At 40.9% G+C, this 14,346-nt stretch overlaps 1 long non-coding RNA gene across 1 annotated transcript; it reads right to left on the bottom strand.

Annotated features, from left to right (window-relative positions):
- Positions 1–671: 671 nt before the first annotated feature.
- Positions 672–1,235, bottom strand: LOC116067537. The gene is made up of 3 exons (XR_004109242.1): positions 1,201–1,235; positions 912–1,066; positions 672–761 (listed from the first exon to the last, which is right to left on the bottom strand). It is a non-coding gene; the product is annotated as an uncharacterized LOC116067537 (long non-coding RNA).
- Positions 1,236–14,346: the final 13,111 nt, after the last annotated feature.

The raw sequence follows: 14,346 nt of genomic DNA, 5'->3' as shown, positions 1-14,346 counted from the left end.
TTTTTGAGTAAGGATCACTGAGGTAAGGAAATAGTTTGATGTCAAAAGCGTATTTTGTTCGCACATAGGTTGGTGGGATCCTCCTTTAAAAGTAGAAAAACATATTCTTTTTCAAGTTTTAAAATTGTATACAAGTATAGAAATTAGCTTTTGTGTCAAATAATCAAAACATCTTAAATGTCAAACTAAAATAAGAATTATTATTATTATGAAAAATAAAGCAAAAAAAAAGACTAAGTCATCTCTAAAGTAAACAAATGGTTTGTGTTATCATGATAACTATTAGTCTTTTTATTTACAATTCCCTTTGCTTCTTTCGCATTGATCATACATTCGCCCGTTTTTTTTCAGGGATGTGTTCCCATTGGCTAATTAATTTGTATAACTTAATTGCTTTAATAGTTTTGCTCCAGAGATGACTTTTTTGCTCCGGTACCAAGTTTTGTTTAATTATTCTGACACAAATTTGTTTCCATAATCCCCTTTTAATGAGCAATAGGAGACCACAATAATTAAATAGCTTTTAATAATGGAACAGGGTTATGTAACAAGTGCACATCTTATTCTATGAAAAAAAAAATATTTGTTGATTTAAGATGGGCACCAGTGAACATAAAATGCTTACCCATGAGCTTCAATCATGTCAGCTACCAGTAGATTTATCATATGTCGCCGTGTACCATCTGTCAGTGTCTTCGTTTTGTTATATTCATCAACACTTTTTCTCCCCCTGGCTTGGACTGAAGAATATCTCTCACCATCTAAAAATAAAAATAATCTGACAATAAGTTGTCATGTCATGTCATGTTAACCTTTACTGCAACAAGACCATAGCTCGTCTGCACAATATCTTTGTGTTTCAGTTTTATTATCTCATTTCATACATTTAAAAAATGTAATTAGCTATGTACTGCTTCTGCTGATTCCCGATCGGCGTGGGTCCTTTTCACCCCACTATCTTTCTCAAGAATTATTGTTGCATCAGATGAATCAGATGGCACAGAAGATAAGGTGTCCGACACATTCGTCTCAAAAGAAGTTTCTGCTAGATCTTGTTGAAGCACAACTGCAAGACAGTTAAAAGAAATACACTAAAAAATTGGTTATACCTTCACGTCTCTACAATACTCATCAGTAAAACAGTACACAGTACATTACAGTTCATGATCCTAATTTTTCCCTAACAAAGCTAAGTCTTACCTGTAGACTTTTCTGTCAACACATTGATGATAAGGTCTGTCCCTGATTCATCTGTCAAGTGCAACTCTGTCTGTACAGGAAGACCTATCTTTCCTATTACTGAGAGAATATCAGATTTAGAAAAATGGTCCTTTGTAAACTTCTATTGACACTTTTATAATTATAATCTCTGAGCAGTGTGCAGAATACTTGATATAAATTTTACATCATACACCAATTGTGCATTTTGACTTGCTCACAAGACATGATTACAATTGGTCAACATAATAACACACCAATTGATAGGTGGGGCAATCAAACATATTAAATTCATATTAAAATCACATTATAACATGAACTGACATAAATAATTAGTTTACTCCAAACAGATACGGCTGTGTAATAAAAAAGTAATACCAACCTTTCTGAATAAATGTATTGTAGTCTTCATAGCCTTCTTTGGTCTCTGCCACCTTAAAGGTGCAGTAGGTAAGACTTATAAAAATAACTTTTTCATTTTCATATTTGCTGAAACTGACCCTATGTTCAAGTAGAACTACATGAAGCAGGTAATTTAAAAGAAAATCTGGCTCCTCTGGCACCTCCTACAGCTTGTAGTGCGATTTGCAAAAATCCACAGCTCCCTGTTCAGATGCACCAATCACGGCCAGGGGGGGGTGTCTAACTGCTCATGCACACGCATTCATTCTCCCTTGTGGGGGGAGGGGCTTAGGAGACCGTTTTGGGCTTTAGCAGAAAGAGGGGAGGGACTGAGAAGTTGTTGAAGTTAAAATTTTTTGGCTAAGTCCTGGATCTTCACAATCCTACCTACAGCACCTTTAACATACTTCTGACTTGAACCAAATCTCACCTTGACCAACATATTGTCCTACAAAGAAAACAACGTACATTCATGAAAAGTCTACAACTTTTTTTAAAGTCATGTTTTGTTTTTCCCTTGCCTTTACTATGCCACCTGGCGCCAACAGAGTACGACTAAATCAAATTAATTTACATCATAAGTCACTTAAGCCTCTTTCATACTCAAAAAAATGTCCAGAGAATCTGACCTGGAGAATGCGCGGCCCTACCCTTGAGGAGATCGTCCGTGTGGGACGCATTAACATAATGCGGGTAATTTGGGAGAGTGGCAGCGCCTTGACTTCTGCGACGATTGCATGGAGCGCCCGTGTTGAAGGGATCATCCTATCATTCTGCCTTGTATTATTTTAATCAAAAAACGTCTCTCCCATCGTTCACTTAAAGGGATATTTCACCGCTGGAAAGATGAATATGTATTTAAATTGGGTCATTTATGTAGTATAAATGTGAAATAATTTTAGAAGTTGGTGCCTTCTAGACCGAGAAAAGCCAGAAAATGTGTTTTTGGCTCATGTGGATGAAAGACAACAACTCCCAGAATGCACTTGCTTTGCTTCCCTACGAGGCCACTCCCAAGCCACGCCTACCGGTTACAGAGTGCAATCAAGTCAAGTCTTGTCAAGTGAGTTTTATTGTCATTTCAACCATATACACTGCATATGGTGAAATTAAACAACGTTTCACTGTGGCTCAAGTGGTGTTACACATTTAAAATATATAAAAACATTATATAAAAATTACATTATATAAACATTATATAAAAACGACATTATATAAAAACGAAATACGAGACAGGCAACATTTAGTGCACGCACATTATAGACCATACATAAAGTGCAGCATTTAAGACAGACAAGGGACAGGACAGACAACAGACAACAAAAGACAGGGCATAAGTAGACTTGTAACAGAGCACTGATTGTTATGAGTTAGGTTCACTGTGAGGTGAAGGTAAAATATAAGAATTTATTGAGATTTGTGTGGTTAAAATCACCAGCAACAATATATAGTCCATCTGGATGTGCGCTTTGGAGCTCACAGCATTAGTGCTTGGTGGGATGTAAACACAGTAAGCAATAGTTGGATACAAAGTAGTTGGATACAAGCACCGCATTTCGTGTTAACACAGCCCACCTCCATGAGTCTTACCCGGCGACAGAGCAGCATCTCTATCTGCTCGGAAGGCTAGTGTGACAAGTTGTATATAACAATGTATTCATACATACAATTTATTTTGAGTTAAACATAATTAATTTAAAAAAGCCAATTTCAGTTTGATATTATCACAGTACTATAGTATCTATTTTCAAAATATGTAATTTCATTTATGGTAGTTGTAAATGTATATGAAGACTAAGCAACTAGTGAGTAACACCAAGAAGAGGAATGCAGATAGGTAATTCAGATCCTTATCTGTGTGGTTTAATGGTTCGCCGATCTGTTGGTAATGCCTACGGGCTCCAGTAAGGGGATCGCGCTCCTCTTCCTCATTCAATACAGACGAGTGAAGGAAAGAGCTGCATGTGTGTTTTCCTCATCCTTCTACCGTTACTATTCCCCTTTTTAAAGGAGAATTCCGGTCGATTCCAACCCGTAGCTCTGTTGTTTGTAAATTGGGAGTGCTGTCAGTAGCGAGAAAAACGAAACCAATCGGTGCTGCCTACACCGAGTTATCCTCCTGCTAGCGTTAGCACCCAACAGGCTTAAACAGGGCAAGTTTTAAACGTCTTTTTAGCCTCTAAACATGCTCGAAATGCCATTACAAGTGCTTAGCCATGTGCAGTTATTCCTTCCAAGGGAACACAGCGAATTTGACTGCAGTAGATGTGACAGAAAGCCATAAAAGTTGTGTTAATCCATACCTGTGTTTATTTCCTGGTTTATGGTGAAGCCCACACTAGTCGAATGCCGATCTCATACAATCCAATATTCCAAAATGTATTTTTTCCACAAAAAAAACGATTTGCCAAGGTTCTTTCCATAGTAATGCGTATGTATCAACAAGCTGTAACCTGACACCACAGTGGAGCGAGCAGAGCTGCAGTTCAAGAGTTCAACAGCTAGGTAACCTAGCAACGGCAGCAGGGGGAGGAGCTCACAGAGCTGACAGACGGAGCTTGGAGTTAGATCAGGACTAATATGAAAAAATGGTTAGAGTTTGTGCCTTTCCAAATTGCGGCAACCAAATGAAGAGATATTTGAGCTTGAGCTTTCACCGTCTACCCCTCCGCAACCGGGAGATTTCACAGTTGTGTGTAGCATGATTATGTATAAAACCACACACTGCACTGTACATACTTTACATTGATTGTGTCTAGTTTGTGATATTGTAATTTCCTTTTTGTTGTTGAAGTAAAGACACAAAAGCACAAATGTAATGTGTACTATTATATTATAAAACCACTGATAACAGACAGGTGCAGCAATATATTATATTCTTACAATTTATTTATTCTTACAATTTACTTTACACTTTTTCCTAATAGAACTGTGCAATTGCTTTGTTTATTCCTAGTAATGGCAATACCAAGTATTACTAGAAATCATATTATTAGACTCAGAAAATGTCCTCTGCCTCTTTGAATCCCGTGTAACTTCCAGTGGGGGAGGGGTACTCGTGTCTGATCACTGCTACAACACAGGTAGGCAAAGTTCTTCTGGTGCCACGGCCAAGGCGCTCTCCTCTCAGAACCCACTCCAGAATCACCCGGTAGGCCACGAGTCTGCATTGGCTGGGGGGGAGGAAGAGTGAGCTTTGGTTATTTCACTAAAGAACTGATGCATTTACTTATAATGAATAATAATACATTTCATTTATAGAGGGCTTTTCATTGTACTCAAAGACACTTTACAGTAAAAACCAGCACATATAGCACATTAAAAACAGATAAGCAATAAAACCAACACATACAACAAGCATATTTAGAAGCAATTAAAAACAATAAAAACAGTAACTATCAGGTGAGAAATGTAAGATTATTGTATGTGGAAAGCTAATCTGAAGAGGTGTGTTTTGATTAGTGTTTTGAATGTGTATTTACAACAAATGTACATGTACCTAAGCTAGGACAGAGTCATGACAGCCTGTTGTACTCACTCATTAGACAGCTGGCCATCAGGTCCGTCCGGTTTAGGCTGCTTCTTCCAATTTACTTTCAGGACAAAAAAAAAACATCCTTATAGATCAGATGGGGAAACCTCTGTGTATGGGCGAAACCATGTCCGTTATCTGAGGACCCTTCCAGACCAGGCTGGATGAGATCCCATTCCTTACAGCACAGGCTTTCTTCCTCGGTGGTCATTGCGATACAGTATCCACACGAGCATCATGTACCCGCATCACGTGCAACTAGTCACAACTGTGAAATCTCCCGGTTGCGGAGGGGTAGACGGTGAAAGCTCAAGCTTAAATATCTCTTCATTTGGTTGCCGCAATTTGGAAAGGCACAAACTCGAATCATTTTCTCATATTAGTCCTGATCTAACTCCAAGCTCCGTCTGTCAGCTCTGTGAGCTCCTCCCCCTGCTGCCGTTGCTAGGTTACCTAGCTGTTGAACTCTTGAACTGCAGCTCGCTCCACTGTGGTCACTGTGTCAGGTTACAGCTTGTTGATACATACGCATTACTATGGAAAGAACCTCGGCAAATCGTTTTTTTGTGGAAAAAATACATTTTGGAATATTGGATTGTATGAGATCGGCATTCGACTAGTGTGGGCTTCACCATAAACCAGGAAATAAACAGAGGTATGGATTAACACAACTTTTATGGCTTTCTGTCTACCGCAGTCAAATTGTGTGTTCCCTTGGAAGGAATAACTGCACATGGCTAAGCACTTGTAATGGCATTTCGAGCATGTTTAGAGGCTAAAAACACGTTTAAAACATGCCCTGTTTAAGCCCTGTTTAAGCCTGTTGGGTGCTAACGCTAGCAGGAGGATAACTCGGTGTAGGCAGCACCGATTGGTTTTGTTTTTCTCGCTACTGAGAGTACTCCTAATTTACAAACAACAGAGCTACGGGTTGGAATCGACCGGAATTCTCCTTTAAGGTAATTACCGTTTGCAAAGCACTGTATACTTATGAACACATGTTGATAATATTTTTCTTTATGTTACTGTGGTTTTAAATGCATGGAAAAGACGTTTTTGTTGGACTTATTTGTTGTTGAATTTCTTGCTAACTCAGACGTGTAAGCTAGTAGGCGGATACCTCGTGGCCACGCTGTAGAGTCTGAATGTTGACATTGGTGTTTAAGCGCGTTACTGTTTAATTTATATATGTATATATTTGTGTCTACTTCATGTCATAATGACGAAAATTGAAAAGTTGAAAAGTCAACAGGTTAAAAATACATTTCATTATTCGAAAGTTCCATGATAATTTAGCTTGTTAAAAATACAATTTACATGTCGTGTTTATTTGGTTAAAACAATAATTTAGATAATTTAGAACATGTTGAAAATACACTCATGATACCTGTGGTCCTAAAACTGAGTGTGCGCATATATACATTTGTATGTTGTTTGTATGCATTGTTTAAAATAAGATTCAATACAGACAAGTGAAGGAAAGAGCTGTGTGTGTGTGTGTTTTCCTCATCCTTCTCCCGTTACTATTGCCCTTTTTAAGGGCACAACATTTGGAGGCACCGCTGGGATGCTTGGCTTGAGGACCATCCCTGAGCTCTAAGTGGAATCCTCGCGTCCATCATCCCTTAAAACAACCCAGGCATCAGAGAGAAGAGTCCGACAATGCGGTCAAGGTGGTCTTCAGACATATACTGGCAACTTGTATCCTGAAGTGAGCAAAAGTGCCCTTCGCAGGATCCTCAGATCCCACTACCAGGAGAAAGGTGCCACAGAGTTATATAAATAACTCACCTCTGAGGTTCAAAACGGTAAGGAGACCCCTCAGAATTTGCTGATAAGAGCAATGGACCTGAGACAGAAGATCCTGTTTGCTTCTCAGGAAGCTGATTCAAGTCTAAAATACGACCCAGCACTAGTCCAGAGTCTATTCATGCACACTGTCCTAACTGGCCTTCAGAGTGACATTAAGAGTGACCTGCAACCTTACCTCCTGCAAACGAACACTTCAGATGAGCTGCTACTGGAGAAATTGAACATTGCATGTGGCAACGAAAAAGAGAGGCAGGACAAAAAGAAACATGCTGCTCCATCACGTGTAACTAATGTGAATACAGTTCAGTCAAATGAACTTCCAGTGGAAAAGAAAAGCACCATCCCACAACGCACAGCTACAATTCCTCCGGATCTGCTTGCTGAGATAAAAGAAATGCGCTCTGATATGGAGCTTTTGAAGGACTTGAGAACTGAGGTCTCCCAGATCAATGAAACCATCCAAAGATCCATACCTGCACCCCCACAGTATCCCCAACCAAGCAGAGAACCAGCAAATATGCCTGCCCCATATCCAGTTTTCTCGCCCCCACAGGCCCCACATCGTAACAATGAATCAGATCCCATGCCCTTTTACAAACAGCAGTCACCAACAGCAGTACAGGAGTACCGACCAGCATTCGGTCCTGGGCGAATGAGGGAGACAACTCAGTTTCAGCAAAGGTTTGCACCTCAGCGGTTCTACCCAGCACCACACTCTCGCCCAAGGTGTTTCTCTTGTATGCAAGCAGGTGAAGAGTACTGCCAGCATTGCTTTAAGTGTGGAAGCAGTGAACACTTCCGAGCAGGTTGTAAAGCACAGAGACCAGTTAGGAAGAGTCCTTTAAACTAAGAGAGGTTGCTCCCACGGGACATGGAGTGACCAGTAACATAGATAAGTCCCATGTTTGCACAAGTTGTGAAGAAGAAAAAGGAAGTGAGGAACTAAAATGTTGTTCAGTTTGTAAAACCACACTGTATTGCTCAAAAGAGTGCAAGGAAACCCATTGGCCAGCACACAAAAGACACTGTAAGCCTTATGCATGTTCAAATATTAAGAAAAAGACAACACAGTTATGCGAGAAAATTAAATGCAAAGAAAATAGTGCTCCAGAGAAAACACCTACTGTAAGAGAGCTAGTAGGGAAGAAGTGTTTAATCAGGTGTTTCCTGCACAAACAAAAGATTCAGGCACTTTGGGACACAGGTTCACAGGTTTGTGCTATAGACGAACAATGGAAAAGAAGCCATTTACCTGATGTGCCACTCAGAGATGTAGCAGAGCTAGTCAACCCACTTGATCCGTTGCAAATTGAAGCAGCCAATGGGACAGAAATGCCATACGTCGGCTGGCTTGAAGTGTCCTTTAAACTCACCGCTAGTGATCATGAGTTGCTAATACCTATGCTAGTGCTGAAAGGCAAACAACAACAATGTCCTATTATTGGCTTTAATGTAATTGAACGCCTTGTCCTAGATAGCCTGCAAGATCAGACAAAGCAAGGAGACAAAGAGAAACTTGTGAAGGCTGTAAAGGCTTTTCCTCATCTCAGGAAGAACAAAGCAAAAACCTTTATTAATGCAGTGAGTGTAGGGCAAGCATGTGATCATAATGTAAGGACAGCAAATGAGAGAATCAGAGCTCCATCCAAATTGAGTGTCAAGTACAGGCCCCGCCTTTCAAAGAGGACAAGACTCTGATTGTCGAACCTCATGAGAATCCACAGTGGCCTGAAGGACTTTTGGATACCCTTGTGTCAGTGAAGGCAGGCATGGCCCCAAAAATCATTGTTAGTGTGCAAAACCCTACAGGTCATGACATTACACTGCCAGGAAGGACTGTTATTGGAACTGTACAGTCAGTGAGGTCAGTGTATCCTGCCAACATATTCAAAACAGATCATCTACCAACCGCATCCATTCATGTCCAGGCCCAGAGTTCCAGTGAAAGCATCCCTGCACATGAACTGTGGGATCCTCCTGTTGATCTGACTCACCTTGAGGAACATCAGAGACAAATAGTCAGTCAGATGTTAAGAGAAGAATCAGAGTCATTTTCCAGGTCTGATGATGACATAGGCTGTGTGGAAAACCTACAAATGGACATTTCACTAAAAGATGTTGAACCGGTGTCAAAAGCATATCTCTCTGTTCCAAAGCCTTTGTACAAGGAGATGAAAGACTACTTACAGGACTTGATAGCGCAAGGGTGGGTTGAAAAGTCTACCTCTTCCTACTCCTCCCCAGTTGTCTGTGTAAGAAAAAAAGACGGGACTCTGTGCTTATGTAACAGGGTTTACATATTATGCCATTCCACTTCCCATTATTGTTATTTAAAGTGCCCATATTATGAAAAAAACACTTTTTCTGGGATTTGGGGTGTTATGTTGTGTCTCTGGTGCTTCCATACACATACAAACTTTGAAAAAAATCCATCCATGCTGTTTAGAGTGAGATACAGTTTCTGAATGTGTCCTGCCTTCAGTCTCTAGGTGAGCTGTTCAAAATCGGCACGGCTTGTGACGTCACAAGCCGAAACGAGCAGGCTAACCGCAACCATTAGCTCGTAGCGTTAGCATGCTAACGCTAATGCTAACGCTAGCATGCTAACGCTAGCATGCTACCTCGTTCTCAGTAGCAAAGCACTGCTACAACACACACAAGTTCACCATAATCTACAAAAGAACTACTTACATGTGCGCCCTCATTTAGAAGTCTCCCAGCTAATCCTGCCTTGTAACTGACCGAAGTCAGCCTTTCTTTTACTGTCTATGGAGCTAGCTAGCTGACATGATCTACATCTGAGCTACTGGGCATGTGCAGTGCAATCAAAGATAGTACAGAAGAAGAAGAAGAAAAGAGGTCTCACTCTGTAGCTAAAACAGAGACCAGCTGAAAAGAGGATCTGCAGCAGTGAGAGAGAGCGGTGCAGTACAACAAAAATATGGTGTTTTTTGAAAATTAAACCATGTAAACCTATTCTGGTACAACCTTAAAATACAATTATGAACCTGAAAATGAGCATAATATGGCTGCTTTAATAGCAGTTCAGAATTATTGGCTCAAGGGCGCCCCCTCTCTGCAGTAGTTAAATGCCACTGGCTGTTGTGTATTCATTGCCAGTTATGAGAGACGTGCCCAAGGTGAGTTGCCGAGTGCAGCACGGAGTACAGATATTGTGTATTTATGTCTGCATATTCATTGTATGAACATATGTGCACTGTGATTTATGACCAGATTTATAATAAGAGTTACAAGTGGATTGTTGTACCTTTTTCAAGTGCCTGAATGTTAAAATAGCGGCATAATGCACTTTCTAGCTAGCCTCGGTGCTAACATAACATGTTATTCTTTTGTAGTGTGCTGCGTGTAAGCTGCTATGAGCCAACTGTATGACTGACCAGTACATACTCTGTTCCTACTCAGGTACATATTTTCACATTATTGTATTTGTTTGTATTTGTATTGAAAATGCCACTGGCTGTTGTGTATTCATTGCCAGTTATGAGAGACGTGCCCAAGTGTGCTCTGTGCTTATGTAAGCTACTATGAGCCAAGTGTATGACTGACCAGTACATACTCTGTTCCTACTCAGATAATAAACGGGCCCATCGCGGCGTAAAGAGCCACTAGCCTCCCGCTCGTCATTCATCATTCTACACACAACGCAGATTCGAGGGGGGTTGCTTATATAAGTTGTCATATAAGTGCGACTGAGTGTGGTTACACTTATGTATTGACTACAGGGAGCTCAATAGGAAAACTCACCCAGATCGCCACCCCATCCCCAGAGTACAGGACATTATGGACACTCTGGGGGGAAACACCCTCTTTTCACTGCTGGACCAGGGTAAGGCATATCACCAGGGGTTCGTGTCAAAGGACAGTAGACACTTAACAGCTTTTGTGACCCCCTGGGGCCTGTATGAGTGGGTCCGAATCCCATTTGGGCTCATGAACGCACCTGCAGCATTCCAGCGCTGCATGGAACAGTGCTTAGAGGGCTTAAGGGATGAAATATGTGTGCCTTATCTCAATGATGTTCTTGTGTTTAGCAAAACCTCTGAGGAGCATGTCAGTGATGTCAGAAGGGTGCTGCGACGACTGAGGGAACATGGGATAAAACTGAAACCCAGGAAATGTGACCTGTTTAAAGCGGAAGTACGGTACCTTGGGAGGATTGTGTCTACTGAGGGAAACAGGATGGACGCTGCTGATACTGCTGCAGTAAGGGTCCTGAAAGATAAGCAGCCAGGTACTGTTGGTGAACTAAGAGCAATATTAGGACTGTTGAGTTATCACCGGCAGTACATCAAGGATTTCTCACGTATTGCCTGCCCCTTGTATGAACTGCTTAAAAAACCTGCAGAGACTGAGACCTTGCAAAACAAAAAGAGGAAGTGGCAAACAAAACGAAACAGCAAAGGAATGCCATCCAACACACCCATTGAGTGGACTGATGCTCACCAGTCAATACTGGAACAGTTGATAGACTGTCTTATTCAGCCTCCTGTTCTAGGCTTCCCAGAGTTTTCACAGCCCTTTATCCTCCATACTGACGCTTCCAACCAAGTGCAGTTTTGTACCAAAGACAGAATGGGAAGCTTCGTATAATTGCCTATGGCTCCCGAACTTTAACTGCAGCAGAGAAGAATTACCATCTACATTCAGGCAAATTAGAGTTTTTAGCTCTCAAGTGGGTAATCACAGAGAAATTCCGTGATTATCTATACTATGCACCATTCTTCACCGTCTACAGTGACAATAATCCACTTACCTATGTGCTGTCCACTGCTAAACTGAATGCAATAGGGTGCCGGTGGGTAGCAGAACTAGCAGATTTCAATTTCACGATCAAATACCGCCCTGGTAAAAACAATATTGACGCAGACAGTCTGTCCAGAATGCCTTTGGATGTGGAGACATTCATGAAAGAGTGTTCAGAGGAAATTGCATATGATGTGATTGGTGCAGCTACACAGGCAGTGGAAGATCAAGATGAATCCAACGTGTCTTGGTCCATGGGCGTTTCAGTTGAATGTGCGGCAGTTGCTACAGGCACACTCCTCATTCCACTAACAGGACAAATTAAACACGACCAGAGGAATGATCCCACTGTTGGATCAGTGGTTCAGTTCAAACTGGCTGACAAAAAGCCATCAGGTCAAGTACTAAAACAACTCAGTCCACAGGTCACATGTCTTCTCAGAGAGTGGGACAAACTGGAAATTAATGAAATTGGAGTGTTGTACAGGAAAACTGCAAACAGAAAACAGTTGGTGCTTCCTGAAAAATATGAAAGTACAGTGTTAAAGGAACTTCACGATGAAATGGGCCACCAAGGTGTAGACAGGACAACATCACTGATACAAGACCGATTTTACTGGCCCTACATGCAGCGAGAGATAGAGGATTATGTTGCAAGAAGATGTGTGTGCCTCAAACACAAGAAGCCAAGTCATGAGACAAGAACACCGCTGACGAGCATTGTCACCACTCAACCGTTTGAGCTTGTCTCAGTGGATTTCTTGCACCTTGATAAATATAAAGGTGGTTATGAATATATTCTTGTAATCATTGACCATTTTACACGTTTTGCACAAACTTACGCCACAACTTCCAAATCAGGCAAAACAGCGGCAGACAAAATATTTAATGACTATGCATTGAAATTTGGCTTCCCAACAAGGATACACCACGATCAGAGTGGTGAATTTGAAAATCAACTGTTTACACAACTGAAAAAGTACTGTGGAATTGCTGGGTCAAGAACTACTCCCTACCACCCTCAAGGGAACAGACAGGTAGAGCGGTTTAACCGAACATTAATCCAGATGTTGAAGCCCCTCACAGAGAGACAAAAGACTCACTGGAAAGACTCACTAAACAAACTGATGTACACGTACAATTGTACTCGCAGTGAAGTGACTGGTTTCTCGCCATTTTACCTGTTGTACGGGCGTTCCCCACGACTGCTAGTTGACATGTTGTTCAACTTGACCTCGGAACAAGGAAACTGTAATCACCATAACTACATGGAGAAGTGGAAGCAAGGCATGAGATCACAAGAGAAAATGAGAAATAAGAGACATTATGACAGTAAAGTGAAAAGCTCAGTACTAGGGCTGGGCGATAAAACGATCTCGATATGGGATCGCAATAAAATGTATTGATTAACTTGGACATATTTTACTCGATTTGGATAGATCTAACAACACAGCAGAAATAAACGCCATTCCATTTCAGAAGGTGGCGGTATTGCGCACCAAAAGTTGTTTGCCAACCGCCAAAAAACGTCAGTAGAAGAAGTTTTTGGCTTGTCCGTCAAAGTACACGCCCATTTCCTACGCAGAGCATTGTTTGAGCTACCGGCGGTGAAGAAATGAGTGGAACTGAGGGGCATGGGCATGAAAGCGACGGTGAAAGTGAACTTGCATCATCATCCAAAGCTGAGGAAATTGTTGACAAAAAAGGTAACAGTCAATATAAACTTCAATTATATGGAAGCGGTTTGGATATCTCAAAAGCGACGAAGATTAACACGGTCTACAAAATATGCCGTCGGTCGGTGTCGACCAAGACAGGAAACAACCAATCTTTTCTGTCAGTTGAAAAGGTACCATCCCAGCGAACACAGCCAGAGTTTGAATATGCGGGCCCATGTTAACGTTTGTCTGCCCACAAGTTTTGTCCAACATTCTAGTGGTTCTTCTGCTGTTAGCAGCACTGGCAGGGCTGAAAAACAACAATCAAGTGAATGTGATAGTAGTCACAGCTTTTAGTTTTATTTACATTATTTGCATTTATATTACTAACTTGTACTGTATTGTTAAGGCAGATAAAGCATGTTTGCAAAGTTAAATGTTTACATTTAGATGTTATTCAATATATTCTTTTATCACACAATATATTCTAAACAAAGCCATGTTTGCACAGTTCAGTGTTACATTATGTTATTCTATTTTTTATGTTAATAAACTATATTCTAAAGTTTAACTAACGAACCCTCTGGTTTCTTCAGGCTTCAGTCATTTTCAAGATACTCTTCAACCTGGCAGCATTATCAAATTATATATCGTGATAAATATTAGGGATGAGCGAGTACAGCATTATCTGTATCTGTATCTGTATCTGTTAACCATATGAATTATCTGTATCTGTACGCGGACTGGGCGGGGCCTAACCTGGAAGTGGGCGGGATTTAACCCGGAAGTGGGTCGGGTTGTCTTGAAATGGGTGGGGCTTTAAACGGTATGTTATTTTAAGCATGCAATTGATATGGGTTGATCAGAAATTGTTATATTTATTGCTGATTAGAAAACTATTTACATGACAGCATCAGCATTGAGCTTCAGATCAATGGTTTTGATCACAATAACAAACAA

The sequence above is a fragment of the Sander lucioperca genome, chromosome 5 (assembly GCF_008315115.2).
Source record: "Sander lucioperca isolate FBNREF2018 chromosome 5, SLUC_FBN_1.2, whole genome shotgun sequence".
In the NCBI taxonomy this organism is placed as follows: Eukaryota; Metazoa; Chordata; class Actinopteri; order Perciformes; family Percidae; genus Sander; species Sander lucioperca.
The sequence above is the reverse complement of the archived record's forward strand: the minus strand, read 5'-3'. Positions and strand labels throughout refer to the sequence as shown.